The 26,811-nt window shown below is 40.4% G+C and overlaps 1 protein-coding gene across 3 annotated transcripts in view; it reads right to left on the reverse strand.

Annotated features, from left to right (window-relative positions):
- The window catches only part of ANKRD44 (ankyrin repeat domain 44), a 330,782-nt gene that overhangs the window by 242,818 nt on the left and 61,153 nt on the right, over positions 1-26,811 (reverse strand). The window lies entirely within an intron of this gene.

Below are 26,811 nucleotides of genomic sequence, written 5' to 3' on the forward strand. Positions count from 1 at the left end.
AAGATGAAAAACTTCCAAGAAGATGGAAGTTTTATTTAAGCCTTCAGATCCCCATCACTTGTGGATCATGTAGCTTTAAAAAACATTCTCTGCCCTCATTCTTCTGGAAGATTGAGACCTTCCTCTGGCCCAAGGATACATCCTTTCTCCTCCGTTTTCCCCTCGTTGGTCTTTCAGTGGGTATGACAGTCACAAAATACGGGTTCTGGAGAAGTTTGGGAGAAAGGGCATCATGCTCATCACCTAGGGCTGTGCTCATTCTGTTGGAGTTTGCTTTCAACAGGTTTCTTTAGGCAATCTGATCACTTCATGTTCCTCCATCAGATTTCCTTCTCTTAGTCCTGATTTTTTGTTTGCTGCTGTTATTTTGATAAAACTACAACAGGGTTTCAAGGTAGTTGATTTCTTTTTTTCCTCTTTTTTTTTTTTTTTTTGAGACGGATTCTCACTCTGTCGCCCAGGCTGAAGTACAGTGGCATGATCTTGGCTCCCTGCAACCTCCACCTCCCAGGTTCAAGTGATTCTCCTGCCTCAGCCTCCCAAGTAGCTGGGATTACAGGTGTGTGCCACCATGCCTGGCCACTTTTTGTATTTTCAGTTGAGATAGGGTTTCACCATGTTGGCCAGGCTGGTCTCGAACTCCTGACCCCAAGTAATCCACCCACCGCGGCCTCCCAAAGTGCTGGGATTAAAGGTGTGAGCCACCAGACCCAGCTGATTTCTTTTTTATTATTAAACTATGAAATACTTGAAGCATACAAAACCGTTTAGATAATAATGTGACAGACACCCATATACCTACTGCTCAGATCAAGAAATGAAACATTAAAGATCCAAGCAAAGCCCTGGTCCCATTACCTACCCTTCTACTTCACAGTAAACCACGATCCTGATATCAGTAGTTATCAACCTCATGTAGGTTTTTAAATATTTACTGGATGGACTTATGACCATAAATAATGTAATTTTTTAAAGGTTTACATAAATGGAATTAGAGGGCATATATATCCTTCTGAAACTCACCTTTTCCATTCAGTATTATTATGTTTTGGGGATTTATTCATATTGATACATGCATTGCTAGTTCATTCATTTTCACCCTCATATAGTATTCCATTGCATGCGAAATACCACAAGTTATTTCTCCATGTCAGTATGTGTGTTTCCTTTTTGTTTGTTTTCATGACAAACAATGTTATGATAAGCACTCTTGCATTAGTTTCGTTTTACACAGATGCAAAGTTTTTCCCAGGGGATAAAACCAGAAGGGAAATCACAGCCTAGAATTGTGGGGTGTGCACAGCTTCAACCTATCTCCAAATAGGTGCAAATAATTATAACAACTTACACTCCCAGGAGCACTGTATGAGGGATCCTGTTTACCTATGTCTTCACTACATTTGTCACTTTCAGATTTTAATGTTTGTAACTTAATGGCTATATCTATTTGTTGTGTGCTTTCACCTATTACTTATATAATGGAAAAGTTTTTACAAGACAAAACAACTTTTAAGATATTTACTGGATGTGAATAATAAAAAGACGATTCTACGAAGGTATAAACAAACCCCGAAAAGTAGTAGATGCATGTCCGTATGTGTTATAGAACGCATTTTTAAAAAGAAATTTCCATCTGTATTTATGAAATGTTGGTTTCTGAGGGGCTGGTTACATCTACGGAAAGGATCTTGGTCCCTTAAACTGTTCCCTGAAGACATTCTGCATTCTGGAAGGTAAATCGAGTCCTGGACTTCATCAGGCAGCATGCAAGAAGCACCACCACCACATGGCACTGATGGAAGTGGCCCTCCATGGCTCAAATTGTGACCATAGTTTGAAGATACTCAGATTTTAAAAAAAAGTTAAATGGAAGAAAGAGCAGAAACAGGGAAATCAGCTTTGATCAACTGTATCCACAATTGGATTTTTCCTCCCTGTAAATACAATAATTTTAATGATACAGCATTTAAAATTATGTAATCTTTTAGGCATCATTGTTAACACCAAATACAGCTTTTCTGAGCTTATCCCAATGGGTATGCCTGAATAAGGAGTAGGAGATGGTCTTAAGAGATGCTCTTCAAAAATCTAAGATTGTCCTTGTGTATTTTCATAGCAATCTCTCTATTAAAAGTAGATATCTAGAGAATAGTCTTTTTTCCCCTTTTTGGATATTTAAATTTCTAATGCTTACATGATTATCTGGGTGATGAATTTAAGGTCATTTTTGTTTTCTTCATTATGCTTTTCGGTTTGTTGCGCTTTTCTATACAGCATAACTAACACCCAATATATCTATTTTTTAAGCCCCATAGGATTTAAAATACAAATGACTCAATTTTCCTTCCTTTTCTAGGAAAAAAGGTGAAGGGTTGGTAATGATGATAAACATTGGTTGTTTCTAAAGCACCTCTTTTCTAATTATATCTGCGTATACCTGATACAGCATGAGATCATTTATTATCCACATTTCCTAGTTGAATTATAGAATTGTTATAGATCATAGGCTCTAAAAATCAAAACACATTTGAAGTTCCTCATGGATACAGATGGTGACTTCCTGTTAGGAAGAACACAACAGTTCAGAATCTTGTCTAGATTCTTCTGACACAAAAGAGGATTATATCGCCAAAGCTTTTAATGTGTGTGGTGGGGAGGGAGAAAAGGGAAGAGGAGGGAGATGACCTTGGGCTTCGGATTTACTATGACCCACTTCTGGGTGGATGATAACTGCCTTTGTGGATCTGAGAGACCAAAGATTTGAAAAGAAAGGACTTATGTGGAAAGCTTTGGTACCAGATTTACGCCACACATCCCAGTTTTCTTTCGCTATTCGAGCACAAACCAAAAAATAATTTAGCCTAATTCCTGTAGGTTTAATAATTTGAAACTAAGTAAATAAGAACATTAAATTAATCTTATGTTTCTACATTGCATGACTTTTTTTTTCTTTTCTTTTTTTTTTTTTTTTTTTTTTTTTGAGACTGAGTCTCACTCTGTCACCCAGGCTGGAGTGCAGTGGCACAATCTCAGCTCACTGCAACCTCCACCTCCCAGGTTCAAGGGATTCTCCTGCCTCAGCCTTCCAAGTAGCTGGGATTACAGGTGCCAACCACCACACCCAGCTAAATTTGTATTTTTAGTAGAGAAAGGGTTTCGCCATGATGACCAGGCTGGTTTTGAACTCCTGACCTCAAGTGATCCACCCGCCTCGGCCTGCCAAAGTGCTGAGATTACAGGCATGAGCCACCACTCCTGGCCAATCTGCACTGCATTACATTTAAACATAAATCAGGTTTTGGGAAATCTGATTCCCAAGGAAGAATAATTTACTTTTGGAAGGACTGGAATTTTAACCCAGAAACAGACCTAATAATTTGACATTCATCAAAATATAACTTTTTCCCATTGGACTTAAAAGGGGATATGGGGTGGAAATTGCTGTTTACCTTAAAAATAGTTTGCAAGCCAAACATTCTCTTCTAGGCCTATGAACAAATTCTCCTAGCATAAACTTCTGAGAGAAAACACTTCCAATTATCTAAAAACAAATAATTCCTCTTTTCTGGCTATATTAAACTCTCTATGCATCTTTCTCCCAAACTTCAATGTCTCATTAAAAAAAGGCTTTTATGGTTTTCCCTGGAGAATTATCTTACAAATCAATGGCATAGCTTCAATAACTCTTTAATAACTTTCCTGTCTTCCAAGACAAAAATGATCAGTGCTCTTCATTACAGTAAACCCATTTACAAGCTGCTGTGTCATCTATAAATCCCTTGGTTAGAGACCAACTATATATATTTTAAAATAGAATGTTAGAACTGAGTGTGTCTTAGAGTTAATCCTACTCAGGCTGCATAATCAAATCCCCTGGACAGGCTTTGGGAATACTGATGCCAGGGTGTATACACACCAATTAAATCAGAGCCAATTAATCACCAATTACATTCATTTAAATCAGATAGGGCCCAGTCACCAGTATTTCTTAAGACTTTCCCAACCAGGCACGGTGGCTCACGCCTGTAATCCTAGTACTTTGGGAGGCTAAGGCGGGTGGATCAGGAGGTCAGGAGATCGAGATCATCCTGGCCAACACAGTGAAACCCCGTCTCTACTAAAATACAAAAAATTAGCCAGGTGTGGTGGTGCACACCTGTAGTCCCAGCTACTCAGGAGGCTGAGGCAGATGAATTGCTTGAACCAGGGAGGCAGAGGTTGCAGTGAGCTGAGATCGCATCATTGCACTCCAGCATGGCGACAGAGCAGACTCCACCTCAAAAAAAAAGTTTCCCTGGTGATTCTGATGTAGAGTGAGGGTCAGGTACCACTAATCCAGTCCAACCGCCTCATTCCACAGGTAAGGAAGCTGAGGCCCAGAGGTATTAAGTGACATTCCTGAAGTCACATAGGTAATTAGGCACATTGCCAGGATTAGAACCCACATCTTCAGATTCTTTCTTCTCTATTACATTACCTTCTTTAATTACTCTATTTCTCCTTCTGAGATTACATCTCAGAATTTGATTCCAAAAAGGGACCACAGTATGGACCCAATTCCCTGGGAGCTCCCAGAGACCAGCTATGTAACAGCCAGTCTAACTGCTGCTTTTACCCTAGCAGTTCACTGCTGTCAGGACAACCATATCACCCTGTGGGCTGGAACACACCTCCCTCCTGCCATCCTCACCAGAAAACAGCATCCTAATTCTCAATCTATATTAATGGTTTTCTTTATTGCTTCTACCAACCTCTGTCCTCTGATACCTCTCTTTAAAGGAAATAATAACAACCTCTTCTAAAAAACTTCATTCGGTGGTAAATTGAATTTCCAGTGTAGTGATGAACTAAAAGCCTTCATATAAAGAAACGGCTTCAGGGCAACTTCTTGAGGAAGGAATAATTTGCTGACAGGTGGTCTGAAGCTTTGCTTTCAGCAATAGCTGGACCGAGGACTGCAGAATTAGTACAGGGACCCAGAAGCGGGTGAGGCTCCTAAGTATTGGGTGTCCCATTGCATCACTGGCCCCTTCCCAGATTCTGGAAAGGAATAAACATAATTGACCAACTAGGGTTTAGTGAACACCTCCTGGTAAACACGACTGAAGGTGTGAAAACTCCTCAAGGGCCATCTCCTTTGCATATTCTGCCCTATCCTATGGGCACATCCCAATTCTACTAAACTATTTTAAAATAACCCAAAAAGTGTTTGTTTCACTAAAAAAAAGAAAAATCCTTTGGGGGCAAGAAGAAAAAGACAGCTGACTTGTGAGAATAAGGCACCAGAACAGTGGGAGAGTTGAATGATCACTGGACCAGGAATCTGAAGACATCCATTCCAGCCCTGCTGCTGCCACTCATGGCTGTGTGTGTTGGGAAAAGTCCATGTCTCTGGGCTTCATTTTCCTCATAGGTAAAGCTCAGATAATACCTATCCTGACTGCCCCATGGGCTGGGTTATGAAGACCAAATAAAGAGATAATTAAATGTAGAGATAATTTATATAAAAGCATACTTATAATAAGCTGCACATTAAGAAAGAACAAAGAAGATGAAAAGAAATCTGTATCACCAGATGAATTAAAACATTCAGCACTAAATTCCAAAACAAAAGAGCTGATTATAGAATGATTCAGCAGTATAATAGCATGATTAACACCCCAACTGTAAGTCAGACAGACCCGGAGTCAAATCTTAGCTGTGTCAGTTTCCCTCTCTGAGCCTCAGTCTTCTCATCTGTACAATGGGAATTATGGTGGGATTTATCTTGGATATTTGACAAGGTTGATATTAGATAATTACATAAAGAGCTTAGCTTAGTGGCTGGCATATAGTAAGTGCTCCGCAAATGTTAGCTGCTGGTTATTACTATCGCCGTAGCTGTTATTGTCATTACTTCCCCTAACTCACAGGGTTGTGGTGAACAGTTGGGAACAGATTTTTAAAGCAGTGACAAATAGAAATCATTCAAGAGATGGTCATCATTACTCTGCCTGAGTCACAAGCTCTCCCTCCTGACAGGGGCAGAAATATTACTAAAGGCACATTTTCAAACTCTTCCCTTTCTCACCAAGATTTCCTTTTGACCTGGTCCAATCCTTTATTGACTTTGAGTAAGATCAGGTAGACTGTGAGAGTTCTAGTTAACCACCCTTACATTTCTGTCACAGGCTGGTCTAGGAAGTGGATACTGTTCTTGTTCCTGAAGACAAGGCACAGTAAGATGAAGCAACTTTCTCCAAAGTCACACAGTAGATACAATGCTAAACTGCGGCTAGAGCCCATGCAGTAGGGCTCCAGTGTCATGTGCTTAATCACCTTCCTATGATGCTTCTTGACAGAGGTCCAACATCGATGCAGAATTGGAAAGGAGTAACTCCCTTGTGCTTATCCATATCTTGGGAGTGAATAATATATAGTAGAGTGATTGCTGAGCTAATCATAAAACTGTCAAACATGTTGAAAATCACAACGGACCCAGATCATCTAGGAAATAAATACTGATTAAAATAAGCAGAACTTGCATTTCACAAGCAAAGATGGAATGATGATCTTGGAAGGTGGGATAGAGGTGTGCAATGCAGCCCACACAAGCTTTTTTCAGGGATGCACTGTCTGTGTTTAGGTTTATGACTTAAAGGTTAGACTGCCAAGAATTTTTTTAAAGGTTGACACATCTGTGGCTGCATTTCCCCAGAGCACTGTAAACCACAGTCTTGCCAAAATTAAATAAAAGGATTGACTGTTCTTCTTCCTCTGCCTTAAGAATGTCACCATTTGAACTGTGTGGGGAATAGAGCTACTATGAACTCAACATTCAGGAATCATTTTCCGCTTGAGTTGTAACCAGAACTCCTTATTCTGTGACTGTGGTCCTACTAGTCCCAAAGGGCCACAGGAAAGGAGATTCAAACACTCATCCCTTCCAATAAAGATTTGGAAAAGACAAACCATGTGGAGCTAGGAAGGTACATAATTCTATCACAGGAACTGCCTATGATGGGGTCTACCTAAGGCTATGCCATGTGTAGGTCACCACAGTGACCAAAGAAGAGTAAAATTAAAAAGTATTTTTATGGCATGTTATCAGTACCCAATGGGAAAAGGGAGCAAGAGAGAGTATCTTACTCAGGAAAGCTAACAACTACACCAAACGTCCCCTTCATCTCCGTAGTATCCCACAGTAATAGTTTCTTTCTTTCTCATGTTACAGTGGGAAGTAAACTGGCACTGGCGGAGGGCTGTGCTCCACGTTGTCATTTGGGGCCTCGGGTCTCTTCTTCCAGTGGCTCTACCATCTCCCGGGACCTCAGGGTCCTCTGCTAGATCCGGTGGACACACCAGGAGAGGCAGAGGAAAGAATCACATGAGAGATTTCATCAGGGCAAGGCCAGAAAATGGCTGTATCACCCCTGCCTATATTCCATTGGCCAGAACTCAGTCTCCTGGCTCTACCCACCTGAAAGAATGGCTGAGAAATGGGCCCAGAAGGAAAAGAATACAGGAAAGACAGCATTATTTCTGCCATGAGGAGGGGAATGAAATCAATCCAAATTTTGACAAAACAAACAGATAAGCCTTTACCTAAGTCACTGTCAGATGCGGTGCTTCTTACGGATAAATCAAGCTAAGGGCTGGGCGTGATGGCTCATGTCTGTAATCCCAGTACTTTGAGAGGCTGAAGCAGGAGGATTGCTTAAGCCTAGGAGTTTCAGACCAGTCTGGGCAATATAGCAAGACCCCGTCTCTAAAAAAATTAAAGATTTAAAAAGTTAGCCAAGTGTGGTGGTGTGTACCTATAGTGCCAGCTAATTGAGAGGCTGAGGTAAGAAGTTCATTGAACCCAAGAATTCAAGGCTGCAGTGAGCTATGATTGTGCCACTGTACTCCAGCCTGAGCAACAGAGTGAGTCCTTAACTCTTCAAAAAAAAAAAAAAAATTTGAGCTAAGGCTGAATTATCAATCAATTAAGAATGTCCTACTCTGCATATCCTTCCATGGCTCTGCCCAACATGATGTGATGGTCCTATGTTCCTCTAGGCCATTGCTTCTCAGCGGGGCAGTTTGCCTTGGCAAGGGACACTTAGCAATGTGTAAAGACATCTTTGATTGTCAGCTTAAGGGAGGGGTGCAACAGCCATCTAGTAGGCAGAGGCCTGGGATGCTGTTAAACATCTTACGATGCACAGGGCAGCCCCCCACAGCAAAGAATTATCTGGCCCATAATGTCAGCAGTGCCAAGGCTAGGAAACTCTGCTCAAAGTCTTGAATGTAGGGCCTTGTTCATGCATCTGTCATGACACTTCCATTCATGGGCCATTTTTAAGTACCTACTATGTGTCAGGTGCTTCACTTATCACATGTCATTGAATAGTTATTTTCATATTTCTTCTTCCCCTCCCCCACAAGACTGCAAGGGACAGGGTAAGAACAGGATTGGTCTTAGCACATAATATATGTTGAATAAGTGGATGGATGGATGGAAGGATGACTTTGTCCCCTGAACCACTGCATCCCATGCTCTGATTCTTTGAGTACATGAAGGAATTTGGTTATCAAGACTGGCTATTCTGAATGCCTAACAGAACAAGAAGGTGATAATCTAGTTTGTTCTCAAGAAACCCAATGTTCAAAGAAGCACATGACCTAAGAGGCCGGTAATGAAGCACAAAGCTTCACCTTAGTAAGTGAGCTGATCACAAAACCTCACGTAGACCCAAAGATATAGGAAGTTGTATGTATCTATGTGGCAGTGGCTTGGTGAACTCCATTTGATCTGAGCCCTGTATAAGCATCTAATATTCCAGCTCCAATAACATGGCACTTGAGGATAGGCACAATCCCAAAAGTGCTTGTCGTTTGAAGTCTGCCCATACAGAAGAAGAGCCCCTTAATGTCATGTCTAAAATAGGAATGTTCTATCTATTTGGAAATTTTATAATATAACTTCAGTTTCAACTCAGCAATGCCAGGTAGAAATGGGAGAAATAAGCACCACATCTTTACAAGGATGTTGAGGAAAACCAATCTCTGAGAAGGACTATGTGTCAAGTATCTGTGACCATAATTAACAATTGTTTTTGAAAATCTCCTTTTAATCACTTGTGTAAGTGCTGGTTTTGTGGGAGATGACTGTCAGCTACCCCAGCTCTAGAAAAAAGGTTCTCTTAATGGCAGGGAGTCCGTTTGATCAAAATGTAAGTTCACGAGGCTCCTTGCCTGGCTCTGTCCCCTTCTCGCCCCATTTATTCCACTGCATCTGTTTTCCCATGTAAGAGAGAAGAACTCTCACGCACTTCTCACAAGCATACCAAGAAGAGATGGAAGGCATTGTTACATGCATGATAACCAAAACACAACCTCATATTTGTAAAATATTTTGCAAGACAGTTCTATTATATTTGTTATTTTATTTGATCCTCATCTTTAGGCCTAAAATTCTCTCATTACACCTTTCAATGATTTGAGGCTTTATTGGAATAAAATTGGTAACCGTACAAAATATGGTCCCAATACATTCTACTCTGGGGAAGCTCTGCTACATTGCACACCCTCGTGCTGGGTAGGAAGAGAACTAAATTTGAAATTGGAGAGCCTGGCTCCATCCAATTCTGACCCTGTCACTTACTAGTTCTATAACTCCATTTATGTCATTAATTTTCTCTAGGACTGCTTACTCCTGTGTTGAGCAGCAATTATGCTGCCTGTCTTACTTCCCCATCACTCTTAAAAGGATTCAATGGAATAAAATATGCAAGAGCATTTGGTAGTGTGGGGCCACAATTTCTTCCCAGAAATGATCAATGTGCCTCTCAGAAACTGAATGTCTCTAACCCAGGTAGACCTGCCAGAAAATACTACAAATAAATTTAATTACATAAATAATATTATTAAGCAAACTAAATGTTGCATTTTTCTTCAGCCAATATCTGAGGATTTCAAAATTAACAAAGGGACGAAGGGGAATGAATAGAAACTGCTATATTCTATTTCATACCATGGCTTTTTTAAGAGACTGTGGTCTCACTATGTTGTGTCCAGGCTCATATCAAACTCCTGGGCTCAAGCAATTCTTCCGCCTTGGCCTCACAAGTAGCTGGGACTACAGGCATGTAACACCACACTGGCCACAGCTTCTTGGTGTTTAGCAATAGCTCAAGTTTAACCTCAGTCACCTTTTGCCAAGAAAAAACAATGCAAGTAAGCATTTCAAAACTACACACTGTCCAACTGCTCTAGCAGTTTTCTCTCACAAGACACCACAAAGCTGGGATGATGGAGGAATGTCTATGGACCATTTGCTGTATTTTTCCTCTTTTTCAAATAGCCAAATAATACCTAAATATATTTTCAATCTATAGGCATAAGGTTTCAGTTACACAAGATGAATAGGCTCTAGAGTTCTGCTGTGCAGCATTTTGCCTATAGTTAACAATACTGCATTGCACACTTAAAAATATGAGTGTATATCTCATTAAGTGTTCTTAACAAAAAACTTAAATACATTTTTTAAAGTTTCAAATAATTCAAAATTATACAGAGTAAACCAGAAAGCCTCCATAGCCCCACCCATCTTTCCTTCCCCAAAGTAACCCACTGTTTACATCCTGCCAGACTTCTTTCTGCAGATTAACCATATGTGCAGTCATAAGTCATAGATTTTTTTTTTTTTGAGACAGGGACTTACTTAGTCGCCCAGGCTGGGCAGTGGCATGATCTCAGCTCACACTGCCTCCTCAACCTCCTGTGCTCAATTGATCCTCCCACCTCAGCCTCCATAGTAGCCGGGATCACAGGCACATGCCACCATGCCTGGCTAATTTTTGTATTTTTTGTAGAGATGAGGTTTTGCCATGTTGCCCAGGCTGGTCTTGAACTCCTGGGCTCAAGCAATCCACCCACCTCGGCCTCACACAGTGCTGAGATTACAGGCGTGAGCCACCACACCCAGCCCAGCCACAGGTATCTCTTATTTTGTTTTATTAAATAATTGGGATCATGCTTTACAAATTGTTCTACAATTTGTTTTTTAAAATTTTCTAGAGTTTTCCATGTTGTGCGTGCCCATCCACCTCATTCTTTTTAATAACAAGGTTTTCTGTTAGGTAAACACCCCCAATTTTACTTATCCCTATTGATAACAATTTGGTGGTTCCCAATTTCCATGATCACAGAGCTTTGCTAAACTTTTAAAGTTAAGTTGCTAATAGACTTCACTTTATTACCTTTCTCAGGATTCCACCTGATAACAACTTGAGCAAAGTTCTTTCCAGTATCCCCTTCCTGCCCCAGTTGCCTAATGGATAAAGGCACTGGCCTCTTAATATTCCCTTCCCCACTAGTGATAAGCATGAAAACAGGGCGAACTCAATGGAGCGTTTTAAGAAGAGGCTGAAGAGAGGGTTAACAGGCTAGACTCAATGCTAAGTCTTTCAAACTACACCCTTATTCAGTGTTAACAGCAGTTGTTCAATGAGCCCTATGTTTCACCCACAGAGAGAACAGGCCTTTACCTACAGACTTTCCATGTTAAACTAAGCTTCAACACTTCTCACTCCACTCGCTCAGACAGTGGTAAGACCAGAGGAAGAAGACAAGCATGTGAAAATCCTGTGTGCCATAAGGAATCGTCTACACATTTAAGCTAGGTCTTGGGTTCTATAAAAGAACTAAATAGATTGATATTGCTAGAGTCTTCTAAAGGAGCAAAACTATTTTCACTTGAAATTTCCAAATTCAAGCATTTGTTGATTATCTACTGTGTGCTGAGAGGGGCTCAAAAGTAGTGTAAGATCCGGCCAGGCACAGTGGCTCATGCCTGTAATCCCAGCACTGTGGGAGGCTGAGGCGGGCAGATCACTTGAGGCCAGGAGTTCGAGACCAGCCTGGCCCAGCATGGCAAAACCCCATCTCTACTAAAAATACAAAAATTAGTTGGGCATGGTGGCGAGCACCTGTAATCCCAGCTACTTGGGAGGCTGAGGCAGGAGAATTGCTTGAATCCAGAAGGCAGAGGTTGCAGTGAGCCGAGATCGCAGCACTGCACTCCAGCCTGGGTGATAGAGTGAGACTCTGTCTAAAAAAAAAAAAAATGTAGTGTAAGATCCAACCTCTGCCTTCTAGAAACTATAAAAACACTGCTGGGGAGATAAGGGCTATATAAATAATACAATAAACTAACAATGTAAAGTAGTCCATGATTAGGTACAAAAATGAATGGTACAGACAATAAGTGCTCTAGAAGGAATTCTCAGCAGCAGTAAATTAAGGGAAGTAATAGCAAACAAGTCATTGTGATTAGAGCCCTCAGCATTGCGGTGAGGTCTTAAAGTGCAGAATTAGTTGATGAGTGCTATTTGTTATATAGTCATAAAACAGTAAATTCTGACTTTAAGAGACACCTGGACAAATGAATCTAAGCATAATTGCACACTTGATGGGAACAGGACCAGAGGAAATCATGCTCCAGGAGGTGAAAACCGGATAAATGCCACATAAAGATTCAACAAATGCCCAGGATCCCTCAACCCCACTCCTTCTGCAGGGCAAACAGGCTGCAAGGGACTTCTCTTCAAAGCCTTCTCAGAGGGATCAGAACTTAAGTTGAAAGCACTTCTCCTCTCCTGCAGCCTGACTGTGTGTAAAATACAGTCAAAACCATCACTAAGCCCCTACTGTGCCCTAGCTTCTAGTTAGAAGCTAGATAAAGAAGACACGACCTGCCTCAAAATCATCCATAAGTATCTGAACCACCCACTCAAACTGAGGCTGCCACTCACAGGTGTCCTGAACCCCAACTAGCAAATGGTAGAGCCTGGACTCATTTTAAAAAAAGGAGCAGCAGGAGAACATATGTACAGTGTATTTCTGTAGGCCAATAAAAAAGAGGATGTTATGAAAGATTTCTTGTTTTAACTTACTCCTATTATGTTGAAGCCTGCTCTGGTCTATGGGGCCTACTAGTTGCCTACTAGTTTCTTCTAATTCTATGGCTGGAGTGTTGCCTATAGATGCCTATTATAGAGCTAGTTTCCATTTTCTTTCTCCATTTAATGCAAAAATAGTCTCAATCTGAGCCCAAAACTACTCATCTCTCCTGGCAACAAACTACTCAAAAAAAAAAAAGAATAAAAGAAAGGAAGGAAGGATAGGAGAAAAAGAAAGAGAAATTTGACAGTAGCTACTGAGAAAAAGAGAATCCCCGTGCCACTTCAGTCCTGAGTTTGTATAATGAGAGCACACAGTGAGGGAGAAGGTCTGAAGGCTACTGTTTTTAGCTTACTCCTACAGAAGTGGCAAAGGCATATCTGCCTCCAGAAATATTAGAGGAAAAATGGGGAGAAGCAAGACACTGAGGTTTGTCTCTCACTAGAAGTCAAGAAAATAGGAGGAACAAAGTGTTCTTTGATGCCCTGGCAGCGGGGAGAGATGGCAATGGTGTAGAACGGAGCTGATGAGAGGCAGCATAGACTCGTTTTTAGAGCAAACTCGACTCCTTTAAGTCCTTTGCCGTCAATTGTGGATCTTGTATAATAGCCGACTGTATTATTTCTTTCCCTTAAGAATAGACCTTTGTTCTATAGAGTATTGCACCCTTGAATGTTTCAGTACTAGTTACTATAATTAAAAGAAAGGCACAAAATACTATATATGTTCAAAACAAAGATGAATCAATTATTAAATCATCTTTTCTAAGAACTCACCAATCTATAAATAAAACATGTTTGGAAAACAAATATTTTCCTGCCTCTGCTGTTTTTACTTTCAGTAGCATTAACTTAAAAGATACTATTTCAGCAATACTTTTCTCAAGAAATAAAACTCGCTAACCCACTTGCTTTTAAGCTACACTGCTAAACTCCTTCTGTGGGATTGGACTCTGCTCAAGGGAACATGTGCTCATTAAAAATATTTCATGCCATTAACATTTTCACTAGAAGATTCGGAGTGTGTTATGTCTGTAATGCCAGCTCCATTCACACCCATTGTCCACCCAAAAATGTCTAAATGACAGCTAATATACAACATGTAAATCACTACAAAAGAGAATCACGCACAGAAAACTGGCACCTAATTACATGTCCCAGAGCATCACTCCCTAAAATACAAAAGGTCTGATTGTTTTATTTATTTTGTGATAGATTTGGAGTGAAATCAGCTCCTCTAAAATAATTTTGTCGTGAAAGGGAATGCTTAACGCCTTACAAAAGTGACATCCTTGACAAGTCAGCTTGGTTATTTCCATGACTTTCCTTTGCATGCAGTGCACCAGTGCAACTTCAGGATGCCCTTCCACTCCTGAAAATGCTGCAGCCCCTCCCTTCTCAGAGCTTCGGTCCAGACAATTCCCTCTATCTAGAACATCCTACCCACCCTCACCTGATTAAATCCAATTCACCTTTCACATCTCAATTCAAAAGCTACTTGTGCAAGACAGCTTTCCTGACTAGCCCTCCTACCCCAAGTCTAGATGAGATTCTTCCGTTGTATATGTTCTGGTAGCTTCCTGTGCTCATGTCACAGTTTGTACAGTCATTATATAACTGTGTTCCTTTCATTAATATCCATCTTCTACACCAAACTGTAAGCTGTGTCAAGACACAGGCTATGCCTGTTTGGCTCACACAGGATTCCCAGAGCCTAACACAATGGGTGGCCTATAGTAGGCACTCATTACATTTGCTGAATGAATAAACAAACCATATCACATCCTGACACCCTACCGTAAAAAAAATGGTCAGGTCAAATAAAGGCACAGTGAGGAAGATATTTAATAGAAAGTCTGTTCTGAACATTGCCTAGTCAACTGGCTCTACATACTATCAGCACTAGTAAATTGATTGTTCTCAGGTGAATCTGGTTTTATCTTGATCTGTGCTATGATGACAACCCTGACAAAAAATCAGTTTAACCTAAGGCTAGCATAATACCATAGAAGGATTAGGTTCAGCAGCATGTTACAGAAAACCCAAAATAACAGTGGCTTAAACAAGAAAGATATATATATATTTCTCCCTGATTGTAAACAAGGTCTATTTACCCAGGACTGGTATGGTGCTCGATGGTGATAAGGACCCAGGTTCCATGTATCTTTTTTTTTTTTTTTAATTTATTTTTGAGATGGAGTCTCACTCTGTCGCCCAGGCTGAAGTGCAGTGGCACGATCTCAGCTCACTGCAACCTCAGCCTCCCAGGTTCAAGCAATTCTCCTGCCTCAGCCTCCTGGGTAGCTGGGATTACAGGCATGTACCACCACACCTGGCTAATTTTTGTATTTTCAGTAGAGACGGGGTTTTGCCATGTTGGCCAGGCTGGTCTCGAACTCCCGACCTCAGGCGATCTGCTCGTCCCAGCCCCCCAGCCCACCTGCCCTGTACTCCTTGGCTGGGATTACAGGCATGAGCCACCGTGGCTGGCCCAGGTTCCATCTATCTTGCTGCTCCAATCTCTGCAGCATCTGCTTCTACTTCATGATCCACAATGGCTGCTCAAGTCCAGCAATCTCACCCAATTCCAGGCATCAGGAAGAAAGAACGGGATAAACAAGGGTGATGATCCCCATTTTGTGAAATTTCCACATAAATCCTCTTGCCAGAATATAGTTACAAAGGCATAACTGGCCAAAAGGCAAGCTAGAAAAAATTGTCCTTTTTTCTCTTTGAGACATGGTCTCAGTCACCCAGGCTAGAGAGCATGGCTCACTGAAGCCTTGGCCACCCAGGCTCAAGCAATCCTCCAACCTCGGCCTTCCAAGTAACTGGGACTACAGGCATGAGCCACCATGCCCAGCTAGTATTTTATGTTTTGTAGACATGGGGTTTCACTATGTTGCCCAGCATGGTCTCAAACTCCTGGGCTCAGGCCATCTGCCCACTTTGGCCTCCCATAGTGCTGGGATTGCAGGTGTGAGGCACTGAGCCTGGCCAAAAAAACAGTCTTTAATCCAGGAGAAACATAAGTAACTTATAAAGAAAGGAAGATGATATTGGGGAACAGTCAGCACTTTCTTCCACAGATTACTCAATGCAAGATAACCAACTGTCACTGACTTCTGCAACATGTCTTGGTTTTACTTTTGTTTTCTATCTTGATAAATTTTTGCAACATTTACACCGTCCCAAAGGCAGACTTAACATTTCACATTTTATAGACCTGCCAGTTCTATTGCATACCTTTCTTGCTTTAGTAACTAGTTTTTGGGAGTTTCACTATCTCAATGGATTTCATACTCTGAAAAACATAAAAATGTGACCAGGTGAACACTTATATAAAAACTAATGCAACCAGTCTGCTTCTTCTCAAGTGGCTTCAATGTAGATTTTCAATCAGATGAAGAGCCTTGCATTTTTCTGCAAATCTCTCTAATATATTCCCTTTTAATATGTGCATTTTTGGTCATATAATTTCTACATTTCCTAAAATAACAATAGTTGAATTATTGTTTATAGAAGAAAATCTAGATAAAATATATATATTCAAGAGGTAAGCCAGGCATGATGGCTCACTCCTGTAATCTTAGCACTTTGGGAGACAGAGGCAGGTGGATCACCTGAGGCCAGGAGTTGGAGACCAGCCTAGCCAACATGGTGAAACCCCGTTTCTACTGAAAATACAAAAATAAGCTGGGCATGGTGGTGCATGCCTGTAATCCCAGCTACTCAGGAGGCTGAGGCACGAGAATCACTTGAGCCCAGGAGGCAGAGGTTGCAGTGAGCCGAGATCACACCACTGCACTCTAGTCTGGGTGACAGAGCAAGGCTCCATCTCAAAAAAAAAAAAAAGGTAAGTCAAGCCAAGCCAAGACCTTCGTTTTAAAAAAAAAACAAAAAGTTGTTCAGACTTCTACCACTAAGCTCTTGGCATTTCAGAAATTAAGAGAAAGAGCTGGGTAGGAAGCAAGATGGAAATCCCTAAAACTGTTCTAAAAACAGCAATCTAGTGACACTAGCAACAGTTGCTAGAAGCTTAAAGAAAACCTCCACGAAATTGCTAGAGATGCTTCCTCACTTGTTTCTAGCAAGTCTCTCTCTGTGGGTGACAATGTTTGTGCCCAGTTTAGATTCAGTGTCTCTACAGCAGTCTTGAAGCAAGTTTTTTTTTTTATTAGCCACAACAACATGTAAGATTTTACTGTGAAAAAAGTCATCTCAGAAAGCCAGATCCAAGGACATGGTATACTAGAAAATAACCAAATTTCACAGCTCGATAGCTACCTCCCCACCCCCAACACCACCAACACCCTCTCTTTAAAGTAATTGTCTGCTCTTTGCAATCAGGAAGTTCTACAACAACCCAGCCTATGATCAAAGGCCTCTCCATCAGCTTTCCCCAAATGCATAATCCACAGCTGGCAAAGACTCAGAAGCATCTTACTGAACATGAATAAATTTGATTTTTGGACTAGAGGTATGCAAAATCTTGTTGTGCAGCCCACAGTAGTCATGCATTTTAAGTCTACTCCTCCTTTCCAGGGCACATCTTCTCTCTTTTTTGGATCTGCATCCTCTTTCTGAGGCCTACCTTGAGATCAGCCCTGAAAAATTAAAGGAGAATGTCCTATAACCAGAGTAGACTCTCAGAAAAGCTAACATCTTAAAAGAAGAAAAGGAAAATAGAATTAAATTTGTCAAAGTATGAGGATGCTAATAAATGTTACACACACATATATACACAGAGGACTTAGTCATCAAATAAGCTTAGGAAACACTGATTAAATAATGCAAAGGGTTTCTTTCTTGCAGACCTTCTCAGAGCCTTTAATACTGCCACTATGCATTATGGATCTCCAAGAGGGGCACAGTAAATAGATTTTCTACTTGAACTCTTGTTCATCAGAGCATCTTATATTAGGCAAGCACTCTGTAGAATACTCATGGAAAAATGCTGGACTGGGAAGAAATATATCAAAATTAAATAGCAAATATCTCGGGTCCAGAAGTTTATGGTAATTTTAATTATTCTATTTCCAAGTTCTCTATAATGAACTTGTATTGCTTTTACAATCTGGAAAAAGTTATGTAAAATTTAAAAATAACATTTGAATCTATATTAACATTTTTAAAAAATAAGAAGTTTCAGAAGGTAATATTTTTATTTTTTATAAGAAGTAGAGGTACTTATTGTTCTTTAAGACTTATTATATGCCTCCATTGTGCCAGGTTTTGATAGTAATATGAGTAATACAAAAGAAGAATCATTTCAACGATTCACTACATAGTGCTGGTGGCCTGAAAGAGGAAAAGAACTTTTTAAAGAGTTCCTCCTCCAATGAGAACTCATGGACACAGGAAGGGGAACATCATACTCCGGGGACTGTTGTGGGGTTGGGGGAGGGGGGAGGGACAGCATTAGGAGATATACCTAATGCTAAATGACGAGTTAATGGGTGCAGGAAATCAACATGGCACATGGATACATATGTAACAAACCTGCACATTGTGCACATGTACCCTAAAACCTAAAGTATAAAAAAAAAAAAAGAGTTCCTCCTCTGCTAATAAATAAGCCAAAAGCCTTCAAACATAATAAAAATACTTGTACAATATTAATCTTAAAAATATATATTACTGTGCTTTTCTTCCCTAACCATTTAAAAAATTTCCCTTTAGGTTTAATGTCTTGATTTATCTTTTTAAAAATACTCTATATACAAAAACTTGCTAGGGTGTACTATAAGTAAAACTTTATCAGTAGATCCTTGTTAAACTCTATTACTTATTATTTCATCAGTTTATTGAATGCCTTTTATGCACCAGGAAATGCACTATTATTGAAAAATTCAATGAAAACAGGTCCTTCTTCATGACTAGTTTATTTTAGTAGCTGATTATCTAAACAAATTTAATACCATTTACTAACTGATAAACAGTACAGAAAAGTTAAAGTTATAACAGATCTATGTAGCAAATATTTTATAATGGTATTTTATAATATAATGGTACTTCATTTCAGTTTGATAATCACAGCAACTTGGACAATCTAGAAAAGTAAAATCAAATTTTAATTCTAGCCAAAGGAAAACCATTTTCAATATGCTTGATCCTAAGGCTCCCTACATTTCCCGTTATACCAGGTTTCTCAAAAGAGACAGGAGGAGCCAGACATCAAAGTCCATCTTCAGCCAACCTACAAACCACTTTCTTGCTAAAACATTTCTATCCCCAATGATAACCACAATGACTAGATTAAACTGGTATGGCCACCTCTCTAGGTTCACCATAAACAAAAGGACTCATCTTCTAACCTTACCAGGCTGTTCTCCCTATGGAATATTCTTAGGCAATGCTGGAATGGTCCCCTTCTTTCCAGCTGAGAGGAAGGTCAAGAATGGTTAACAGGACACTCTAGTCTAGGAGAGTTGGGACTTGATTCGCCTATAAAGAGAGGCAAAGGACATGCTTTTATTTACCTGGGCCTCAACACTCAAGATGAGACCAGAAAGTCTCAGAGTCATCTCTCTACAGCCCAAAGGGGAGAAACAGGGGAATTATGTCAGGAAAAGCTCAACTGTCAGACCTGTCAGTCCGCTAGGCTAACCACAACCAGATGTAAGGGCCACAAATAGGCACAAGTTCCTTTGCTTCCAGACCAGGATAAAGAGATCACATTTTGTGACTAGCAATTTAATTGCTTAGGAAAATTATGTTGCCCTGCCTAATTACAGCTCTGCTGGAACTCAGTTTCTACAAAGTGCTGAGATTTCCTCCAATTTCACTGAGCAAGTGCTCTAAATGATTGCAGTAGATCCACAGAATATTAGAAAAGCTCTTTATTTAGAGGAGTTTCCATGAATCAGATCAAAACAAAACGAAGTCCACCATTTTGAAGCATTTACTATACACATATGGTGGCTGCATATGTAATATGTTTCAGTTCATACTGCTGAATGTCTTAAGAAGTCACTAGTCCAGCCAACAGCAGGAAGAAAGACTCAAAAAAAATAAAATCAATAAAACCCTTAAAGAACCTAAGAAACAAGGAATCCAATCACAGGAATACAGCTTTAGGACAAAAAAAAATGTCTTAAAGAGAAACTTGGGCCTGCACTCTACATTTTATATGTGTTAATTGAATCCATGCTAAAAAAATTCAATTTAGTTGGGCCTTCCTAAAACTAACATAATTAAAATATAACTGAAAACTTAGAAAACCTGCAGAGGACTATCTTAGTCCACTTGAGTTGCTATAATGAAATACCTTAGACTGGATATAAGGTTAACTTATAAACAACAGAGATTTATTGCTCACAGTTCTGGAGACTGGCAAGTCCAAGGTCAAGGTGCCAGCAGATTTGATACCTGGTGAAGGCCTGTTCCTCACGGATGGCACCTTCTTGCTGTGTACTCATGTGGCAGAGGGGACAAACAAGCTCCCTTGGGCCTCTTTCGTAAGGACACCAATTCCATTCATGAGGCCTGAGCCTTCATGACCTAATCACTCCCAAAGCCTCCACCTCTTAACATGATCACACTGGGGATTAAGTTTCAACATATGAATTTTGGTGGGGACACAAACATTCAAACATTCAAACCATAGCAAGGAAGGACATAGGACATATGTGTGGGCTCAAATCAGGGGAGTTAAGAAATCAAATAGTGTTACGAATAGACATTGAACTATTATTCTTCCACCCAGGAATGCAAACATAAGATGACACATGGATAAAAGTTAGCGAACACTCATCGCTGTCATCCAAAACAAAAGTATCAAAACCAAATACTCCTCACAACTGGGAGACCCATCTCAAAGCACAAAGAAATTCAACCCAACTTAGGTAGCTATAACTGACAGAGGAAGCAGCTGCTACTAAAGTTTCAACTTCTTAATAGCTCATGTCAGCAGCAACACAAAAGGTAGAGTGATTTTTTTTAAATGCTTGGACAAGACTCTATTAAGCAACAACCTATAGTGTAATGGGAAAATTGAGTTAAATTTGTGCCTCACAGAATACAATGGCAATAGAAGAAAGCCACTTCCCACCTTCTTATTAATTTAGCAAAGAAGAATTAGCCTCCAGACTGGGCAGTATATAAGCAGCGGGCAGTATTTTTTACCTTCCTGTCTTTCTGAATGATCACCCAAACATCCATTTACAATGTTCCTAATATTATTTGCTAATATCATGCCTATTTCTGGTCACTAACCACATGTTGGGATAGAATTGGGACAAAATACCATGTGTTTCATGTGTCAGAACTCATCTACCAGTTGAAACTGTTGCAGGGGAGACAGAAAAATGGAAGATGGGAAAAATCACAACATTTACAAAGACAGCTCAGCTAATGATTATTCACCTTCTACCCTATCAAATCTATCTAATGCCAGGCTGTGGTTGGACAATCTTTTAAAGAGAGCTGACTCTACATCTCAAGCAGTGATGCTAATTTTCTGTTTAGCTATGTATCTCCGTGTTCTAGCAAAATGACCTATCATATTCCACACATGGTAAAAGCATGTGTGTAAGTGAGTGACCCTGTGGGTAGCCAATTTTGAATTTACAGTTGGCCCTCCATATGATGGGTTCTGCATCTGCCATTGGTTTAATTCAACCAACCACAAATCTAAAATATTTAGGGAAAAAAATAAAAAATAATAATACAATAATAAAGGCAGGGCGTGGTGGCTCATGCCTGTAAATCCAGCACTTTGGGAGGCCAAGGTGGGTCCAGATTTTGAGACCAACCTGGCCAACATGGTAAAACCCATCTCTACTAAAAATACAAAAATTAGCCGGGAATGGTGGTGCAGTCCTGTAATCCCAGCTCCTGGGGAGGCTGAGAGAGGAGAATCACTTGAACCTGGGAGGTGGAGATTGCAGTGAGCCGAGATTGCGCCACTGCACTCCAGCCTGGGCAACAGAGCAAGACTCCATCTCAATAATAATAATAATACAAATAAAAAGATATAGTATAACAACTATTTACATAGCATTTACATTGTATTAGGTATTATAAGCAATCTAGAGATGATTTACAGTATATGGGAGAATGTACATAGGTTATGTGCAAATACTACACGATTTTATATCAGGGACTTGAGCATCCCTGGATTTGGATATCTACAATAGTCCTGGAACCAATCCCCCATGGATACCAAGGGACAACAGTAATACATACGCAACTCAGTTTAAGAAAACATATGAACATTCTGATTTACAAAGCAGATAAAATTGAGGGTACTCATTTACCTTACATAATAAAAAGGCCATTTGCTATAGTTTTTCCTCACCTAAAGGGGAAGGGAGAAACTTAACAGCAAAGCTGTTTGCAGGGTTATTTTTCCTAACAGTGGTACAAACTGCCTGTCCCACAGAATTACCATGAGGCCACATTCCTTATCTGTATATATTACTCTATTACTCTAAAACCTCTCGCATTTAGGGAAAATTAGAAGGCCAGGAAAGTGAATCAAGACTGATCAAATAAAAGCCCCACCTAAATTCTTTCAGAAACATTCCAAAAACTAGAAGGAAGAGAAATAAAATATATTCCCTAATACAGTTCTCAGCTATCATGTAAACCCTTTTACCAAATTGAGAGTGGAAAACAGAAAACAGGAAAAGGGAGGGGTGAATAAGTAGCTGAACTCTATCCCAGTGCTTCATCCCTAATGACCTGCTGTGTCCCCAAACCAGAAAATGACATCAGGGATATGAGTACAACATGGCCACATGAGTCCTGATGAAGACCAGGCTTTGAAGAATGAAATGTAAGGAAGACATGGGATAAGAGAGGAGAGTCCTCCTATAATCCCATGGATGATTGTGACCTGCCTGCATAACTCCTAGATTTTTATTTTTATTTATTTTATTTTATTTATTTATTTAGACAGTGATCTCACTCTGTCACCCAGGCTGGAGTACAATGGCACTAACATAGCTCACTGCAGCCTGGAATTCCTGGGCTCAAGCAATACTCCCGCCTCAGCCTCCCATGTAGCTAGAACCACAAGTATGCACCACCACGTCTGGCTTTTTTTTTTTTTTTTTTTTTTTTTTAGAGATGGGGTTTTGCTATGTTGCCCGGGCTGGTCTTGAACTCCTGACCGCAAGCAAATCATCCTGCCTCAGCCTCCCAAAGCACTGGGATTACAGGCATGAGCCACCTCACCCAGCCCCATAACCCCTGGATTCTTAAATCATTCTGCCCAGCTACCCCTACAATGGGACCTTGAATTCCAAGGTCCCTGATGCTGCCAACCATCTCGCTTACACTGCAAGTCTTCCCAACCCCCTGTGCAATCTTTTCCCACTGTAGCCGCCTTACCCTGTGTTGCTGCTAGATTTATCTTCCTGACAGACATTTTCTACACTCAAAACACCTACAGTCGTTCCCCAGGATCAGTCACTACTTGGAGTGACGTTCATGCATTCCCTCATTTCATCCTCACTATAACACTATGAGATATGTACAATATTATTGTTCTTCCCATTTTAGAGATGAGGAAACTGAGGTACAGCATGGTTGGCAACTTACCCAAGATGACACAGCTAGGAAGCAGCAGAGCCACAGTTGGAACCCAGGTGACCCAACTTCAAGCCCAATACTCACACTCCCCATGTTCTAATGTCAACAAAATAAAATCCAAACACTCGAGCCTGGCAACCAGGTATCTCTGTATCTTTCCAGTCTCGTTTCTCTTTCTTCCCCTTTGTTTCTTCCTTACTACCTAGGTTGATGCCGTTCACAGTGCAGTCCGTGTGGTTAATATGGGTTGACTGAATGAATGTCCAAGCTAATGAATGAACAATCAGTTTTTATTTCATTCAAGCATGGTCCTTATTTGCAATGTCATAGAAAAAAATTGTTCCAGCTTCTGCCCAGGAAGTCTAATCTCTGAACATGACACCAGGCAGCAAAGAGATTGCATGAGAACTTATTAGGTTAATTATTCATCTGCTCACTGTCAGTAAGGGCTTCCAAGCAAGGCAGCACTAACAGATCTGCATCCCAGATGTGTAACAAGTCACGTTGGGTGGGGTAGCTGGGCATAGGTTGCCAAAATATGGCTTCCCAGTCCAGGAAACAGATTCCTTACAATGTACCCTTTTGTTCCCTGAAAGAAAATTTAGCAACCCTATCATAGGGAAATCACGTTGACAGAAGTCCTGCGTACCTAGAGAGCAAAACCAATTCTTCTATATAAATTAGGCTTTGTCCAGTGGCAAAAAGTGGGATAAAATCAAAACCCAAACTTAATTTGTATCGTGCGTGACAGGACACAAATCATTTACATAAAACCTCTCGCATAATCCCCACAGCAATGGACTGAGGCCATATTATTCCCGTTTGGCTGATGAGGAAACTGAGGTTTAAAGATGATGGGAACACCCAAAACCACACAATGGAGGCAAGACAAGAACCCAAGGCTCTCTCCAAATCAGGCCCAACGGTCCCAGCTGTGAAGAGTGGTCACTTTCTAACAGTCTCTTCCCCCCACACACAGCCTCTGTCATGATAGAGGAAAGTTCTGCTCAATTCACATCAAGAGTCCAAATTAGGCCGGCTGAGGAATGGAGGAGACTGAGGTGAAGCAGGAAATGGCTGGGGACAGGGCTCCCCGTTGGACTTAAAGACACTCACTCCAGCAAGTGTGTGCAGCAACTAATCACTAGGGACACGGCCTCCCTCCTCATCATTCCCCTTCCCACCTCCACCCTCCACCACAAAAAACTAACCAAGCAACACAGAAGCAGAGAAAAAGAAAGTAGCCATATCCACACTTGTCCCTCCTGGCTGCCTGCCCACTGCTGCTGCAGGGACAGAGCGCAAAACACAATTATCTTTAACCTGGTTCGCTTTATGTGTCAAATTGGAGACGGGTTCTGGATAAGATTACATTTAAATGAATGAACTTTTTTAAAGGTTGCTCTTTATAAGGTCGGTGAGACTCATCCAATCAGTTAAAGGCCTGAACAGAAAAAAAACAGACTGGCCATCCCAAGCAAGAGGGACTTCTCCAGCAGACTGCCTTGGGAGTGGAACAGCATCATCAGCTCTCTGGGGACTAGAGCCTGCTGGCCCACACTACAGATTTGAGATTTCCTAGCCTCTATGATCATGTGAGCCAGTTCCTTATAATTAAAAAAATTATATATATATATATATATATATATATATATTCCTTATAATTCCTCCGTGATCATGTCAGTCGATTCCTTATAATTTAAATACATATTTATATATATTATACATATATATGTATATATATATATCTAGAAAGAGAGAGAGAGAGATTGAGAGAGAGAGGAGAAAGACATAGAGACATAGATACAGCTCCTATTGGTTCTGTATCTGTGGAGAACTCTGTCTAATGCAGGGACCAACTTGCAATGGAGGACTGCTGTGGTAACTAATCCTTGCTGCAAACACAGGAGGCTCTCTAGGGAGACGAGGGGGAGGAAGTCAAAGCAGGGGTAGCATGCGGTGTCCATGTGGCAGGAGATACTGAAGTATGTGTAGTTCAGGAAGTGGTGATGGTGGGGGTGCTGGAATTGAGTAAAAGTTTTGTTTAGGGAGAACTAACAGTTTTAGCTATGCATGAAGAAAGACTCTTGAAAATTCTGTAATATATAAGAAAAGTGTGGTATACAGCTGATCTTGGTTATGAAAATCCCACTAGCTGGCCGAGTGCGGTGGCTCATACCTGTAATCCCACACTTTGAAGGCTGAGGTGGGAAGATGGCTCGAGGCCAGGAGTTTGTGACCAGCCTGGGAAACATAGTGAGACCTCGTCTCTACAAAAAAAATACGGTAATTAGCTGAGCATGGTGGCGCACACCTGAAGACCCAACTACTTGGGAGGCTGAGGCTGGAGAATGGCTTGAGCCCAGGAATTCCAGGCCAGAGCAAGCTATGATTGTGCCACTGCACTCCAGCCTGGGCAACAGAGTGAGACCTCGTCTCAAAAAAAGTAAAGAAATAAAAAAAGAAATTTTAAAAAGAAAAAAAAAGAAAATCCCACTAGAAAACGCATTTGACAAGTAATTTTTATCAAGTCACTAAACCTTCTTGAAACAGGGCAAGATTGGTATTATTAAAGAGAAAGAGCTTCCCACTTTTGCTCTACATGTGGGAGAATGTGGTGGCCACCAACATACTTTTATTCAAACAGTACACTGGGGAGCAAAAAGTTTTTGTAACACAGACAAGAAAATATACAACATCTTATTTATTTTAGAGATGTAATTTCAGCAAACACACTCAATAAAACACATAATCTCCTCATCAGCTGCACTAAAGTTTATTTTTAAACAGAAATTCAAAATATTTAAGCCATAATCCTATCACAGCTGCAGGAGGATCGTCAATGTAGAGTTACAGGTTTACATTCACTCTCACCAAAATGTCTTTCATTACAGCATTTATTTTGAGAATATTTATCATGTTGATAATGAAGGCAAAAAAGTCCATCTATATTTTACTTTCATTATCAAAATAGTTTTCAAAGAAGCTTCTAGGTTTAAAATATATGAGACAGTTATTAAGATTAAAATTTAAAAGCATGTAATGAAAATCTTAACATGGAAAGTGAAAGGCTAATAGAAGACTGCTGACTTATTCCAGAAATCATAATCTACTCATGAAATTCATTGCGGTGGCATAATTTTAAAATGGCATTAGACAAGGACAGTCTTATCAGGCAGGGTGTTTTCAATTGCAAATAACAGAATAGCCAACTAAAATTTGCTTAAGCAATTTGGACATTTGATTTATCTCTCTTAACAAAATCTCTAGACGTAGGTGGTCCTAGGCTCAGTAGGTCAGTGACCAGGTAGTTCAGTGGCGTGGTGATGTCATCGTAGGTCCAGGC

The sequence above is a fragment of the Nomascus leucogenys genome, chromosome 22a (assembly GCF_006542625.1).
Source record: "Nomascus leucogenys isolate Asia chromosome 22a, Asia_NLE_v1, whole genome shotgun sequence".
In the NCBI taxonomy this organism is placed as follows: Eukaryota; Metazoa; Chordata; class Mammalia; order Primates; family Hylobatidae; genus Nomascus; species Nomascus leucogenys.